The 16,138-nt window shown below is 47.1% G+C and overlaps 1 non-coding gene across 1 annotated transcript; it reads right to left on the reverse strand.

Annotated features, from left to right (window-relative positions):
• Window positions 1-2,933: 2,933 nt before the first annotated feature.
• On the reverse strand, window positions 2,934-3,015 carry trnas-uga. Its single transcript has one exon. It is a non-coding gene; the product is annotated as a tRNA-Ser (tRNA).
• Between the last annotated feature and the right edge of the window lie 13,123 nt (window positions 3,016-16,138).

Below are 16,138 nucleotides of genomic sequence, written 5' to 3' on the forward strand. Positions count from 1 at the left end.
TGCTCATTATTCCTCCTCTATCACTAAAACAACCTCTGAATCGGGTCAGTTTTGCCCATCAGTATTTCTGGAAGTGATGTGTTGTCAAAGGCACCAGTTTCTGAAGGAGACATTAACCTGAGGCCCAACTGTCTAAAAGGACAGCACACTGAAAGGATGCCTCCCCTTGGAGGACAGACTAAACTACAGTTTAAAAATAAGGAGTCTCCCCTTAAAGATGGAGAGGAGGATAATTTTTTAATCTCAGAAGGTTGTGAGTCTGAAATTTTTTCTCCCAAAGAACCATGCGAGCAGGACCATTGAATGCAGAATCATAGATTCCATACAGTAAGGAAAGAGGCCACTTGGCCCATCGAATTGCACCGACCCTCCAAAGGGCTTCCGATCCAAACCTACCCCCACACCCAACTCTATCCCCTTAACCTTGCATTTTACCATGGCTAATCTACCTAGCCTTCACATCCCTGGACACTACGGAGCAAGTTAGCACGGCCAATCCACCCTAACCTGCACATCTTTGGACCCTGGCACTGTGAGGCAACAGTGCTAACCACTTTCAGGCTGAGATAGATTAGTGACTAACAAGGGAGTTAGGGCCATACAGGGAGATGGATTTGTGACCACAATCAGATCTTATTGAATGATGGAGTTGGCTCAAGAGCCTGAATGGCTTGCTCCTTCTACTGATTCTTATGTTCTTAAAGTAATTATTTGAAGGGTATGTGTACAGGAATAGGCATTTCAGCCTTCAAGGCTGATCTGGCACTAAATTAGATTATGGCTGATCTCTGCCTCAGTGCTACTTTCTGTGCTATTCCTGTATCTGTGGTCATCATTAGTCTCTGGAAGTCAATCAATTTCTGTCTTGAAAGGCATGGAGCAGCACAGTAATACAGTGGTTAACGCTGCTGCCTGATGGTGCCAGAGACCTGGGTTCGATTCCACTCTTGGGCGACTGTCTGTGTAGAATTTGCACATCCGCTCCACGTCTACATCTGTTTCCTCTGGGTGCTCCAATTTCCTCCCACAGTCCAAAGATGTGCAGGCTAGGTGGATTGGTCACGCTAAATTGCCCATAGTGTCCAGCGATGTGCAAGTTAGGTGGATTTGCTATGCTTAAAAAAATGCCCCTTAGTTTCCATGGATCTGTGGGCTAGCCATGGTTAAAAGCCTCATGCAGGATGGGGTGGGATGCTTTTTGGAGGGTTGGTGCAGATTCAATGGGCCAAATGGCTTCTTTCTGCATTTGTAGGATTTCAATGATTCTATAACCTTTTCGATTACTGAGCTTCTGTATTCCTGTAGATTAGATAGTTCCAAATGTTCACCAGCCTCAGGGTGAAAAGGGTCCTTCTCACTTTAGCCTTAAGTGTCTTAATCTTTATTCTGGGATCATATCTCCAGGTTCTAAACTCAAGGGAATCATTTTGTCCACATCTATCTTAGAGAGCTTCAACTCCAATTACCAAAGGTGATTGATTGCCATTTAATAATTCCACATTGATTCTGCTCAATTTTACATTATTGTCTGTGTCCAATTAACACATCATTTATAATTGATCCCCACACTTTCTCCACTATTGATGTCAAACTAAAAGGTCTGTTTAGATTTGTTAACAGCTCTGAAGAATCAAACCAGACTCAATACATTAACTCTGTTAATGTGAACAGAATTGGATAGACCCATTGAGTTTCCCCAACATGCTCTGTACTTGTTTCAGATTTCCAGTATATAGCCTTTAGTACCAGGTCTGTAATTTTCCATCCTCTCTCTCTCTTCCTTCTTATATAGCAGCGTTACGTTTGCTACTTTCCAGTCTACAGGAATCTTTCCGGAATCCATAGAATTTTGAAACATCATCACCAATGCATCAACTCTCTTCATAGCCACCTCCTTCATCTCTCTAGGATGTAGCCTGTGTGGTTCAGAGATTTATCAACCTTCAATCCAGTTAGCTTTAGTAGGGAGGTAGAACTTGAAAAGTTTAACTTCTTTTCCTCAGTTTCACAAGTCTGATGGATGTTTAGTGTTTCTGGTATGTTTGCTGTTCTTGTTCTGTGTGTTTATTTTCTCTGCCATTTCCCTGTCTTCATTAGAAATTGTCTTGTCTCCACCTCTTTCTGTGCTGTAAAACTCTATGACTATGACCTGCAATGGGTCCACAGTTGTACCAGCTAGTGTTTTCTTTTTCACATACCTGAAGAAGCTTTTACAGGTCACTCTTATGTTTCTCACTAGCTTGAATTAAATTCTCTCTACCCTTCATCTATCAGTTTCTTGGTCCTCCTTTGTTGGATTCCAAATTTCTCCAAACCCTTAGGCTTACCATTTGTCCTGGTATCCCTATAAGCCAGAGATAGTAGGAACTGCAGATGCTGGAGAATCTGAGATAACAAGGTGTAGAGCTGGATGAGCACAGCAGGCCAAGCAGCATCAGAGGAACAGGAAAGCTGATGTTTCGGGCCTAGACCCTTCTTCAGAAATTTCTGAAGAAGGGTCTAGGCCCAAAACATCAGCCTTCCTGCTCGGCCTGCTGTGTTCATCCAGCTCTGCATCTTGTTATCCCTATAAGCCACTTCCTTTAATCATAGATCATAGAATCTCTACAGTGTGGAACCAGGTCCTTCGGCCCAACAAGTCCATACTGACCCTCAGAGCATCCCACCCAGGCCCATCTGCCTATAACTTACCCAATCTACACATCCCTGAACACTATGGGTAATTTAGCATGGTCAATCCACCTAACTTACACATCTTTGGACTGTAGGAGGAAACCCACACAGACACAGGGAGAATGTGCAAACTCCACACAGACAGTTGCCTGAGGGTGGAATCGAACTCAGGTCCCTGATGCTGTGAGGCAGCAGTGCTAACAACCGAGCTGCCGTGCCGGATTAAGAAGACGAGGAGCAAATCCCTTTCAGCTCTCAACCGTAGTCAGCAGGATTCAAACCTGCGCAGGGACATCCCAATGGATTTCAAGTCCATCACCTTAATCACTTGGCCACGACTACATACATACATTAAACAACTTGTTGGGACACAACAGCCACAGGTCCCACCGAGGTTTGAACTCGAATCGCTGGGTTCAAAGTGCAGAATGCTAACCATTACACCACGGAACCAACTGTAAAAAGTGAAATAAGAATCCTGGGCTCATCTGAGAGTTGAACCCTAAGTGAGAATCGTACCCCTAAACCAACGAGCCAAGCCCAAACCATCATGTCAGGATTTGAACCCAGGTTCCCAGAGTAAAGAATGAATGGAAATGCAAACTCAACCAGTTCAGGAACTGAACCTATATGGTTAGCAGCACTTCGGCATGACAAACCAGTCATTCAGCCAACTTAGATTTAATCTGATGAGCCTTCAACTTTAGCTAGCCATCGTTCATACACCTTTCCCAATGTTAAAGCCTTACAGAGATAAACATCAGTTCTAGACAATGTCATACTTCTTCAAAAACTAGCTATTGTTTGTCAGCAATCAAACCTTACAATGTACTTTCCTAATCCACCATAGCCAATTTGCCTGTCATACCTAAATAGCTTCCCTTGTTCTGATGAAAGATGCTAGTTTAAGGATGAACAACAACATATTCAAACTTAAAGTGAAATTTGATCATGCTATGGTCACTATTTCACAGAGATTCCTTTACAACAAAGTTATTTATTGGCTTTTTATCATTACACAATACTAAAATAGCCCAATTCCTGGTTAGTTCTTCAATATACATAGGAACAGGAGCAGGCCATTCAGCCCTTTAAGCCTGTTCCATCATTCAATGAGATCATAGCTGGCCTGTGACCTAACTCCATATATCTATATTTGGCTCATTTCCCTGAATATCTTTGTTTAAAAAAAGACTTTTTCTATCTCGGATTTAAAATTGACAAGTGAAATTGACAAAATTGATTTAGCACCAACTGCTGTTTGTGGAAGAGAGTTCTGAACATCTACCACACTGTGTGTAGAAGTGCTTCCCAACATCTCTCCTGAAAGGTCTGGCCCTAATTCTCAGACTATAACCACCAGTTCTAGAATCCCCACCAGTGGAAATAGTTTATCTTTATCTACCCTGTCTTTTCCTGATAATATTTTGAAGACCGATCAGATCATCCCTTAACCTTCTGAATTCTACTGAACACAGACCCAATTTATATAATCCCTCGTCATAACTTAATCCCTGAATTGCAGATATCATTCTTAAACCTGCACCATACTCACGTCAAGGCCAATATTTCCTTCCTAAGTTGTGATGCTCAGATCTGTTCACGGGACTCTAAGTGGGCTCTAACCAGGGTTCTGTATAGATGCAGCACTGTACTACACTGGAAACTCAGCTAATACACCCTCCAGGAATTCATCGTCTACAACATTAGGTCTGAATGGGCTGACCCAACCTACGTGTATATTAAAGTCGCCAATTACTGCAGAAGTTACATGCATCTCCGGCTTTCAGATTGCTACCGTATCCAAATACCAGAGGATGGGAAAAGTAGAAAATAAAGCAGTACCTCTTCCCCACTCACCACACTGGGATGGTCTCACTCTATCAGCCCTCCCGATACAATTTGTACCCAAACCTCTGTATTTGTACGTTTCAAAACTGAGACTGCAGAAACGAAATGGAATTGGTTAGCTGGTTAACTAATTAGTACTCTGTAGTAGAGCTTGGTTATCCATAACTCAGAGGTAGTAAGAACTGCTGATGCTGGAGTCAGAGATAACACAGTGTGGAGCTGGAGGAACACAGCAGGCCAGGCAGCATCAGAGGAGCAGGAAAGCTAACGTTTCGGGTCGGGACGCTTCTTCAGAAAATAGGCTTTGCGGTGGGGTTATAACTCACTCAGAGGTAGTAAGAACTGCTGATGCTGGAGTCAGAGATAACACAGTGTGGAGCTGGAGGAGCACAGCAGGCCAGGCAGCATCAGAGAAACAAGAAAGTTGACGTTTCTTCAGGAATCCATAACTAAGGCTATTTTAAATTTAGTTTAACTAACCTACTTTACATTCCCACCTTACTTCACATTGACTCATCTTCTTTACTTAAGGAAACTATGAAGCTGTGAGGTGCAATTTATTTATGATGGATTAGGGAACTACATTAAAAGATATGATGGTAAACAAGCAATGGCCAACACTTAAAGAAGTTTACAACAAAAAATGCTTTCCTTTAAACTGCAAAATCCCCGAAAGTAAAGTGTGCAATCATTGTTACCAAAATCAATAAAGAGGCCTTTAAATCTGCAACAAAATGGTAAACCTTGCGATTGGGAGTGCGATTTGGAATTCTGGTTTGTAGTCAAAGGGATGGACATTTTGCTGTGTGGTATATTGTAACGTCAATCTCACCCCTCCACCATGTGCAAGCAGTGTATGCGATAAACACACGGTATATGCTGCAAGCAGACGGTCATGTCCCCAAGGCTGAGGGGAGTGCGGGCCCTCCCTAAAGTCGATGGAAACAGCTGTCAGTCTGGGGGTCCCAACACAGACAGGCAAGGGCTGCCTCAAGGCCAAGTGTTTGGTCAGACCAGTCTCAGTCCTTTGCAGGAAGTGGGGTCACGGTTCACCCATGTGGCTCCATAGTGGCCATTCTGAGGAGGGAGGTGGGAAAGGGCTAACACAGGCAGGGAAGAGTTTGGGCAAGAGACAAAGGGGATAGGCACTTCTTGTTTGGGTTTTGTCCAATTAGGTCACTCAATGGGATGGGCCATGGTCAGTCTGTTGGGTCCATCCAATAAATACAAGGGGGTCGGGTGGGTGAGGTTGCAGGGAGAGGACTGATGTTGAGGTAAGGAGGCTGGGGAACCTGCCTGGATTGGAGGGTAGGGAGCTGGGAGGCAGGAAGCATGAAGGGGAACACTTTGTGTGGAAGTGGGGATATGACAGAGCATGTGGGACCATCAGACCATAAGATTTAGGAGCTGAATCAGGCCATTTGTCCCATCGAGACTGCTCCACCATTTGATCACGGCTGATACGTTTCTCAACCGCAATCTCCTGCTTTTCCTTGGTAACCCTTGACCTCTGATTAGTGCAGCCTGGCTTCCAAGGTGGACAGTGTATGACCGCACCTGGCATGGTCAGTTCATATGCCAGGGGCTTGGTGCGGAAAGGTGGGCAGATGCAGCCTCATGCTGATGGGTTGAGTGGGCACCTGGGGAGGTGTGAAGCCTATGGGGCTGACCGAAAGTCCTGCAAGAATGAGATATTTATGTATGGAGGCTTCACTGACTCTTAGAGGAAAGCCTGGAGTTCACTGTCTGAGGAGTGTTCATTATCAGATTCCATCATTCTGCCAATCACATGTGTGCAATGGCACAGCGAATGGCCTGCACTCAGAGTGGGCAGAGTAAGTGCCTCGAGCTGTGAGAGAAGGGGCTGCAAAATCCAGTGGTGAGGCTCTTCAAAGGGCAACAACATTACACACAGAGCTCTGCACTGCAGAGGGCCGCACAGTGCGCTCCCAGGTCCTGGTGTCCATCAGGCCACTCTGTGCAGTGCATCTCTCTGCCCCAAGCATGGCTGACCATTTCATACAAGACCAAACCTTTGGCCAGGGAGGCCAGTGATGCAACAGCAATGACTGTCCACGTGGAGAGATGTTGACTAGTTTCCAGGGTCCCTTCCCATTGGTGTGTACACCTTCACTAGTGCAGCAACTTCTCAGGGCAGCCATTGCTCCATGATAACTCATGCATGGATCAGGATAACTGTCCTCATTGTACATTAACCCTGGTGGACCAGCATGGAGCTATGAGACAGTAATAGCTAGACAGGGACACAGATGATATGGAACATTGCATATCTATTTACAAACATGAGCACTAATATACAGTGACATCCAAGCCACCAACCTTCTTTCCTTCCTACTCTGTATCTATGGTCAGTGATCCTGGGGTCGATTGTGTCTTGAGGGTCCAGACATGTTGAGTGCCTCCTTTTCAGATACAAGGACACCCTCCTTCACTTTAACTCCCAGAGTTCGAAGGTTGCAGACAGTGATGTTCCTGTCACTTCTGTAGAATCTGAGGGGATTCTGTGTGGTACCTGTCCTTGCTGTGTGCCTACTGACACTATCCTGTCTCCTGGTGAGGAAGGGGCACCTAGAGTGAGGTTCAGGTCTCCTTGTCACGTTATTGTTGGTCCTGAGGACTAAAGACTGGAGCAATGGAACATGGGGTTGTTCACATATCGAACAGACTCTGAGAGTGTTGGACCTGGCTCTCCAACCTATTCTATGGAGACAGTCGGACAATTGCGTGTTTGAAGCATCTGGGATCCTATAGTGTAGGTGCACTAATGCAGCATCTGTGTTTGAGAACCATTGCTTCCCACACACCTGCCTGGTGCCCTGGTGGGTCTCACATCAGAGATGTGGACCATTAACTCTGGTAGTCCAAGCATGGAGCTGTGGGCTACTAACTCTAATAGGTCACAGCATACAGTTAGAGGTCATTAATCCTAGTGATTCAGCATGGGGCTGTGAGACACTAACCCTGGTGGTCCCAGCATGGAGTTGCGAGACACTGGCCACGGTGGTTCCAGCATGGAGATGTGAGACTAACCTTGGTGGACCCAGCATGGAGCTGTGAGACACTAACCCTAGTGGTCCCAGCATGGAGCTGTGAGGCATTAACCCAGGTGGTCCCAGCATGGAGCTGTGAGACACTAACCCTGGTGGTCCCAGCATGGAGCTGTGAGGCATTAACCCTGGTGGTCCCAGCATGGAGCTGTGAGACACTAACCCTGGTGGTCCCAGGTTGGAGCTGTGAGGCATTAACCCTGGTGGTCCCAGGTTGGAGCTGTGAGGCATTAACTCTGGTGGTCCTAGCATGGAGCTGTGAAACACTAACCCTAGTGGTCCCAGCTTGGAGCTGTGGGCTGATGAGGGGTGCTACTGTGCTGGTTGTTACCCTGGAGAGGAAGGGCTGCTGAGGGTCATCACTGGAAGTCAGGGCCTGCAGCCTGTGTTGGATGCAGTGACATGGAGCCTGGGGCAGCCTGCGGCTGATTGCAGAATTGCGGGATCTGTTGGGTTTTTCACTTGTGCTGATTGTGCAGGCTGCCAGGCCTGCTCCTGGTACATTTGTACATTTCAGCAGCTTAATACATCCAAGTGACTGACTGTACTTAATTGAGCAGAAAATCATCGAGAAATGGGATGATACTGATTGACAAAACACTGCGTGGTTTTGCACAGTGTTCTTGATTGCTGAGAGACCCTGACATTTCCGACACAACAGCAGCTGTTAATAAACAGGGCTAGAGGGAGATGATTATTTATCCAGCTGATGATTGCAGTAAGGAGCTTGTACAGAATAGGTTGTGTAGGGGATAGATCAGCAGCATTGATTACATGGGGTTCTGTGGAGCCTACACATTGTACCGGCAGGGAGTCACTTGTGATTTCAGTATCGGTGCTGCTATTGTAGGTCAGGAAGGGATGGGTGCTGCCTAACCTTTCACTTGCTCACTAATGTCTACAAGAGTCAAAGGCAGTTCAATGCCCTATCCCAACAACCAATTTCAGCCAACATAGCTATTTTAGGACTGGGTGGCATTAGTTGGTAGGCCTCACCCACATTTTGCTGCCTTGCAGGGCACAGGGGGATGGTGCCTGTTTCAGGGATATCCCAGAATTCATACCAAATGGGTACAGTCACCCAGAAAGTGGGACTGATTATGGAGGCACACTTTCAAATCCTACCACAGCAACTGGGGGAACTTAAAGTCAACTGAATAAACTTACATTGCTGTGGCTCTTGAACTGCATGGTAGTGTGCCACTACCACTGGGCCAAAAGGCCTTGTGCTCAAGTCCCCAAATGTGCTAGTAGGTCATAGAATAAAGCCCCTCCAGTATGGAAACAGGCCCTTCGGCCCAACAAGTCCACACTGACCCTCACAGCATCCCACCCAGACCCATCCCCCACCTAATCTACACATCCCTGAACACTACGAGCAATATAGCACGGCCAATCCACTCTAACCTGCACATCTTTGGACTGTGGGAGGAAACTGGAGCACCCGGAGGAAACCGACGCAGACACAAGGAGAATGTGCAAACTCCACACAGACAGTCGCCCGAGGCTGGAATCAAACCCGGGTCCCTGGTGCTTGCACATTCTCCCCGTGTCTGTGTGGGTTTCCTCCCACAGTCCGAAGATATGCAGGTTAGGGTGGATTGGCTATGCTAAATTGCCCCACAGTGTCCAGGGATGTGTAGATTAGGTGGGTTAGCTGTGGGAAATGCAGGGTTACAGGGATGGGGTGGGTTAGGATGGGATGCTCTTTGGAGGGTTGGCATGGACTTGATGTGCTGAATGGCCTGCTTCCACACTGTAGGGATTGTATGAACATTGGTAACCCATGGACCTAACACCAACACCCATCTGTTTCATTATTGCCCTTCAGAGAAGTAATACTGCCATCCTGACTGGTTTCCAGACCTTCAGAGCAATTCTGAGGAACAGTCATACTGCACTCAAAAGTTAACTCTGTCTTTCTCTCTCCACAGAATTCTTCCCGACTTCAGAGATAGTAGGAACCGCAGATGCTGGAGAATCTGAGATAATAAGGTGTAGAGCTGACATTTCAGGCCTAGACCCTTCTTCAGAAAAATATTTTTCTGAAGAAAGGTCTAGGCCCGAAACGTCAGCTTTCCTGCTCCTCTGATGCTGCTTGGCCTGCTGTGTTCATCCAGCTCTACACCTTATTGTCTCACATTCTTCCCAACTTGCTGAGTTTCTCCATCACTCTCAGTGTTTGTTTCAGATTTCCAGCATCTGCATTACTTTGCTTTTGCATCAGAGCAATGGGGTGACTCCTTAGCTGCTTTGTAGAATGATCCAGAGAAGCCACTCATTTATCGAACCATTGGAAAAGTGTTCATTAAGAAAATAACCAGGTTGACTACACAACAATGAATAGGGCTTCAGAAATAACAAGGGGACTTCCTGCCCATTTGGACCTGCAAATTCCTAACTCATATTTGGAGACTTCATATAATCCCTCCAATGCAGGTAGGGACTATTCAGACCATCAATTCTGCACCAACAATGCAAAAAGCATTTCACCCTATCCCCATATTTCCAACGGCCAATCCACTTAACCTGCACTTCCCTGGACACTATGGGCAATTTAGCACGACCAATCCCCCTAACCTGCACATCCTGGACACTACGGGGCAATGTGGCATGGCCAATCCACCATAACCTCCTTATCTTTGGACTGTGGGAGGAAACCCACACAGACACGGGGAGAATATGCAAACTCCACACAGACAGTCACCCGAGGCTGGAATCAAATCCAGGTCCCTGGTGCTGTGAGGCAGCAGTGCTAACCACTGAGCCACCATGCACTCATACTGAGAGAACCGGCCTGGCGTAAATGGTCCTATAGGGTTAAAACTGAGGAATGCCCTCAGGATCGCCCGCTAGGAAGATGTCACATGGACTTATGGGCAAAACAGGTTAGGATTTCAGAGGCTTGAGGCGTAACATTTAGGACCCTCCTCACAGTCTCTGTAATGTTATCAGTCATGACAATGTAAGATGGAACTGATTACTGACATACTGTAATCTGCATCTTGCTCAATGCAAGAGCTTCCACAATGTTTCCACAGGCTGACACTAGCCTGGTGTACCTACCCGACAGCTAATGTCCCAGACTCATTCAAAACCATCCCCAGGTCCATCTGTCTCACTGACAGGATGGACCAACCAAAAGGTAGGGACACAGGAGCAGAAAACTGAAAGATACTAGATTCAGATTCACTTAGTGCCAGACAATGTTAGGATTAGAGATAGTAGGAACTGCAGATGCTGGAGAATCCGAGACAACAAGGTGCAGGGCTGGATGAACACAGCAGGCCAAGCAGCATCATAGGAGCAGAAAGGCTGACATTTCAGTCCTAGACCCTTCATCAGAAAAGGGGGAGGGGAAGGGGGTTCTGAAATAAATAGGGAGAGAGTGGGAGGCGGATAGAAGAGGGATAGAGGAGAGGATAGGTGGAGAGGAAACAAACAGGTCGAAGAGGCGGGGATGGAGCCAGTAAAGGTGAGTGTAGGTGGGGAGTTAGGAAGGGGATAGGTCAGTCCAGGGAGGACGGACAGGTCAAGGGGGCGGGATGAGATTAGTAGGTAGGAGATGGGGGTGCAGCTTGAGGTGGGAGGAGGGGATAGGTGGGAGGAAGAACAGGTTAGGGAGGCGGGGACGAGCTGGACTGGTTTTGGGATGCGGTAGGGAGAGGGGAGATTTTGAAGCTTGTGAAATCCACATTGATACCATTGGGCTGCAGTGTTCCCAAGCGGAATATTAATCCAACCCAATGAAGGATTGGCCAAAGGAACAACCAAGACCCTGCCAGCTTGCAGTAGAGTCCTTACCTCTGGAACCAGGAGGCCCAGGTTCAAGTGTCACCTGAGGTGTAGCATAACATGTCTGAAGAACTTGATTAAAATACAAGCCCTGCATAGAGTCATAGAGGTATGCAGCACGGAAACAGGCCCTTCGGCCCATGCTGACCAGGTTTCCTAGAATTAGAATTAGAATTGGGTTTATTGTCGTATGAGTACAGTGAAAAGTTAACAAAATCGCCACTTACTGTGCTACCTTAGGTATGAAGGTATCTAGGTACAGATTCTCAGGAATAAATTAGTCTAAACTGGACTAGTCACATTTGGCTCATATCCCTTTAAACCTTTCCCATTCATGTACCTGTTCAAATGTCTATTAAATGCTGTGATTGTATCCACGTCTACCACTTCCTCTGCAGCTCGTTCCTGAAATACATCCATGAGGGCTGCTATCCTGTCATTAAGTCACCCTTTATTTACACATTCATGTTATATGACACTGACCCAGGTAGCACAGGGCCCAGCTCCTAGAGTGAGCAGAACCCCTGACATGCCTGTTTCTATCTGTCAGCCAGGGCTCCCTGATTGGACCAGGTTAACAGCCCCAGTCCGGGAGCTCATATTCTATGGGATTCACCCGGCTGACCTCATTACAATCACTACAGTTCCATACACGCACCACCCTCTGTGTGAAAATGTTGCCCCTTAGGTCCCTTTTAAATCTTTCCCCTCTCACCTTAAACTTATGCCCCTCTAGTTTTAGACTCCCCCACCCTGGGGAAAAGACGTTGCATGACTTTAGAGAGAAGGGCGGCCTGTAAAGCATCCCAGTGCACCTTTGCATTCTACAGCTGCAGTAAACTAACATCAGTGCATGGGTAAATGTGGAAGTTGGGAATTCCCAAATGTGAAACCTGACATCCGAGTGCTCGGATTTCCTCCCAGTGGATTGAGGGAGAGGATCATCGTCAATGGTTTGATCACTGAACCGCTTGTTCTTTGCAAAAGCAGCATGAATCAGTCCTAGCATGCTACACATTCCCATTGCCCACATTTATAAAGCCCATTCAGATTGACAAAGCATGGCCCACTAACCACTCTTTCAAAGCGATCCAAAATTCGGAGCTGTAAACCGAGAATGTGAGACTAAAGTCAAAACAATTTCAGTCAATTCTGACTAAGCGCTGAAATAATGCTGGGAAATGATGAGCCTGCTTTATCAGTTTAAACTTTCTCTGTTTGGGAGAAGGCTTTGAGGATCTCACTGGAGAGACTGAATCTGCCTAATCTTTTACTCCTCCATTCGAATATCTTCTCTTGTATGAGAGATTGCTCTTGTTCCCACATAATGGACAGGGAAGTGTAAATCACTCTCAGCCCTCCCCTTTGCTGCCAAACTTCGCTGGTGATTTGTAACCTGGCTAATTTTACAGTGCTGCAGATAGGATCCTCACTGAGGCAGCGATGTGTTGGTGCTCGTTAATGGAGGAATTGATCCTGCTGTAGTTTCTGGCCCTAGTTATCCTCTGGGGACAGGTTCTGCTCACAGCCCTCGGGTCTAAACCTGACCATTCAATTTCGTCCCTGGCACCTCGCTCTGCTTTTGACAAACTCAAATCGTTTCCTCCTGTCGGACTTCCAAACCAACTCTTGATGTTCTCAGAGTATTTTCTCTGACAGAGGTGATCTCAGCCTCTGCTGGAGAAACTCTGGCATGTCCAAGAATTGTTTCTTTGATCCCTAAAGGGACATTGTCATGTTCAAGGGAACTGCTTCGGTGCCTTCACAGTAGATTCGCTGCGACCGAACCTTCTTCCTGCTGTTAGTCATATCAACTGGAGAAGGTTGTCCACACAAAGACTCTCCTGTGAATCAAAAGGTAACAAAAGACTGCAGACGTGCTGCAGGTGAGGTGCCTCAAGGCTGGAGGTTGGCTAATGTGGTGCCAGTATTTAAGCAATGTGCTAAGGAAAAGCCAGGGAACTATAGGCCTGTGAGCCTGACATCGGTGGTGGGCAAGTTGTTGGAGGGAATCCTGAGGGACAGGATTTACATGTATTTGGAAAGGCAAGGACTGAGTAGGGTAAGTCAACACGTCGTTGTGCATGGGAAATTGTGTCTCACTAACTTGATTAAGTGTTTTGAAGTAACAAAGAGAATTGATGAGGGCAGAGCGGTGGATGTGATTTACAAGGACTTCAGTAAGGCATTCGACAAGGTTCCTCATGGTGGACAGGTTAGCAAGGTTAGATCACATGGAATACAGGGGGAACTAGTTATTAGAATACAGAACTGGCTCAAAGGTAGAAAACAGAGGGTGGTGGTGGAGGGTTGCTTTTCAGACTGGATACCTGTGACCAGTGATGTGCCACAAGGATTAGTGCTGGGTCAACTGCTTTTTGTCACATATATAAATAATTTGAATGTGAACATAGGAGGTATGGTTAATATGTTTGCAGATGACACTAAAATTGGAGCTGTAGTGGACAGCGAAGAAGGTTACCTCAGAGTACAACAGGATCTTGATCAAAAGGGCCAATGGGCTAAGAAGTGACAGATGGAGTTTAATTTAGATAAATGTGAGGTGCTGCATTTTGGAAAGGCAAATCAGGGCAGAACTTATACAGTTAATGGTAAAGTCCTGGGGAGTGTTGCTGAACAAAGAGATCTTGCAGTGCAGGTTTGTAGTTCCTTGAAAGTGGAGTCGCAGGTAGATAGGGTAGTGAAGAAGGTGTTTGGTATGCCTGCCTTTATTGGTCAATGCATTGTGTGTGGGAGTTGGGAGGTCATTTTGCAGCTGTACAGGACATTGGTGAGGCCACTTTTTGAATACTGCATGCAGTTTTGACCTCCCTGCTAAAGGAAGGATGTTGTGAAACTTGGAAGGGTTCAGAAAAGATTCAGAAGCATGTTGCCAGGGTTGGAGGGTTTGAGCTATAGAAAGAAGCTGAATAGGCTGGGACTATTTTCATTGGAGCATCGGAGGCTGAGGGGTAACCTTATTGAGGTTTATAAAATCATGAGGGGCATGGACAGAGTGAATAACCAAGGTCTTTTCCCCGGGGTAGGGGAGTCCAAAACTAGACGGGCATAGGTTTAAGGTGAGAGGGGAAAGATTTAAAAGGGACCTAATGAGCGACATTTTCACGCAGAGGGTGGTGTGTGTATGGAACAAGCTGCCAGAGGAAGTGGTGGAGACTGGTACAACTACAACATTTAAAAGGCATCTGGATGGGTACATGAATAGGAAGGGTTTAGAGGGACATGGGCCAAATGCTGGCGAATGGGACTAATTTATTTAAGACATCTGGTTAGCATAGACAAGTTGGACCGAAGGGCCTATTTATGTACTGTATAACTCTCTGACTCTGTGACTGTATGCTGGAAATCAGAAACAAAAACAGAAATTGGTGGAAAAGCTAAGCAGGCCTAGCAGCGTTTGTGGAGAGAAATCAGAGTGAGTATTATAGGGTCGAGTGACCAGATCAAAGGGTCCCTGGATCTGAAATGTTAACTCTGATTTCTCCCCAAAGATGCTGCCAGGCCTGCTTAACTTTTCCATCAATTTCTGTTTTTCTTTCCTCCAGAAGTTAGCCTCAGCCTTGTTAAAGAGAATAAGTTTATTACACAGAACATAATAGCCAGTTACATTACATCTACAGTACATACATTTCCTTTCTAATTGCTCAGCTGTACTTGAGAGTAAGCAGACATTACTGCTACTGAAACATTCCAGCATGCAAACACAGACCCTCGAGACTGCTCGACCTTCAATAGGATCATGGCTGATCTGATCGTTCCTGCTCTCACTGGTCCCGCTCTCACGTCACTACCTCATCGTCCCCGCTCTCTGTGTCACTGCCTCACCGTCCCCACTCTCTGTGTCGCTGCCTCACCATCCTCGCTCTCACGTCACTGCCTCACCGTCCCCGCTCTCACGTCACTACCTCACTGTCCCCGCTCTCTGTGTCATTAGCTCACCGTCCCCGCTCTCACGTCACTACCTCACCGTCCCCGCTCTCACATCACGACCTCACCGTCCCCACTCTCTGTGTCACTACCTCACCGAACCCGTTCTCACGTCACTGCCTCACCGTCCCCGCTCTCACCGTCATTGCCTCTCTGTCCCCGATCTTTGTTTCACTACCTCACTGTCCCCACTCTCTGTGTCACTGCCTCACCGTCCCCGCTCTCACCGTCATTGCCTCTCTGTCCCCGATCTTTGTTTCACTACCTCACCGTCCCCACTCTCTGTGTCACTGCCTCACCATCCCCGCTCTCTGTGTCACTACCTCACCGTCCCCGCTCTCACCGTCATTGCCTCTCTGTCCCCAATCTTTGTTTCACTACCTCACCGTCCCCGCTCTCTGTGTCACTGCCTCACCGTCCCCGCTCTCACCGTCATTGCCTCTCTGTCCCCGATCTTCCTCACCGTCCCCGCTCTCTGTGTCACTACCTCACCGTCCCCGCTCTCACCTCACTGCCTCACCGTCCCCGCTCTCACATCACTACTTCACCGTCCCCGCTCTCATGTCACTGCCTCACCGTCCCCGCTCTCTGTGTCACTACCTCTCCGTCCTCGCTCTCTGCATCACTGCCTCACCATCCCTGCTCTCTGTGTCACTACCTTACCGTCCCCGCTCTCTGTGTCACGACCTCACCGTCCCCGCTCTCTGTGTCATTAGCTCACCGTCCCCGCTCTCACGTCACTCCCTCACTGTCCCCGCTCTCACCGTCATTGCCTCTCTGTCCCCGATCTTTGTTTCACTACC

The sequence above is a fragment of the Rhincodon typus genome, chromosome 36 (assembly GCF_021869965.1).
Source record: "Rhincodon typus isolate 14 chromosome 36, sRhiTyp1.1, whole genome shotgun sequence".
Lineage (NCBI taxonomy): Eukaryota > Metazoa > Chordata > Chondrichthyes > Orectolobiformes > Rhincodontidae > Rhincodon > Rhincodon typus.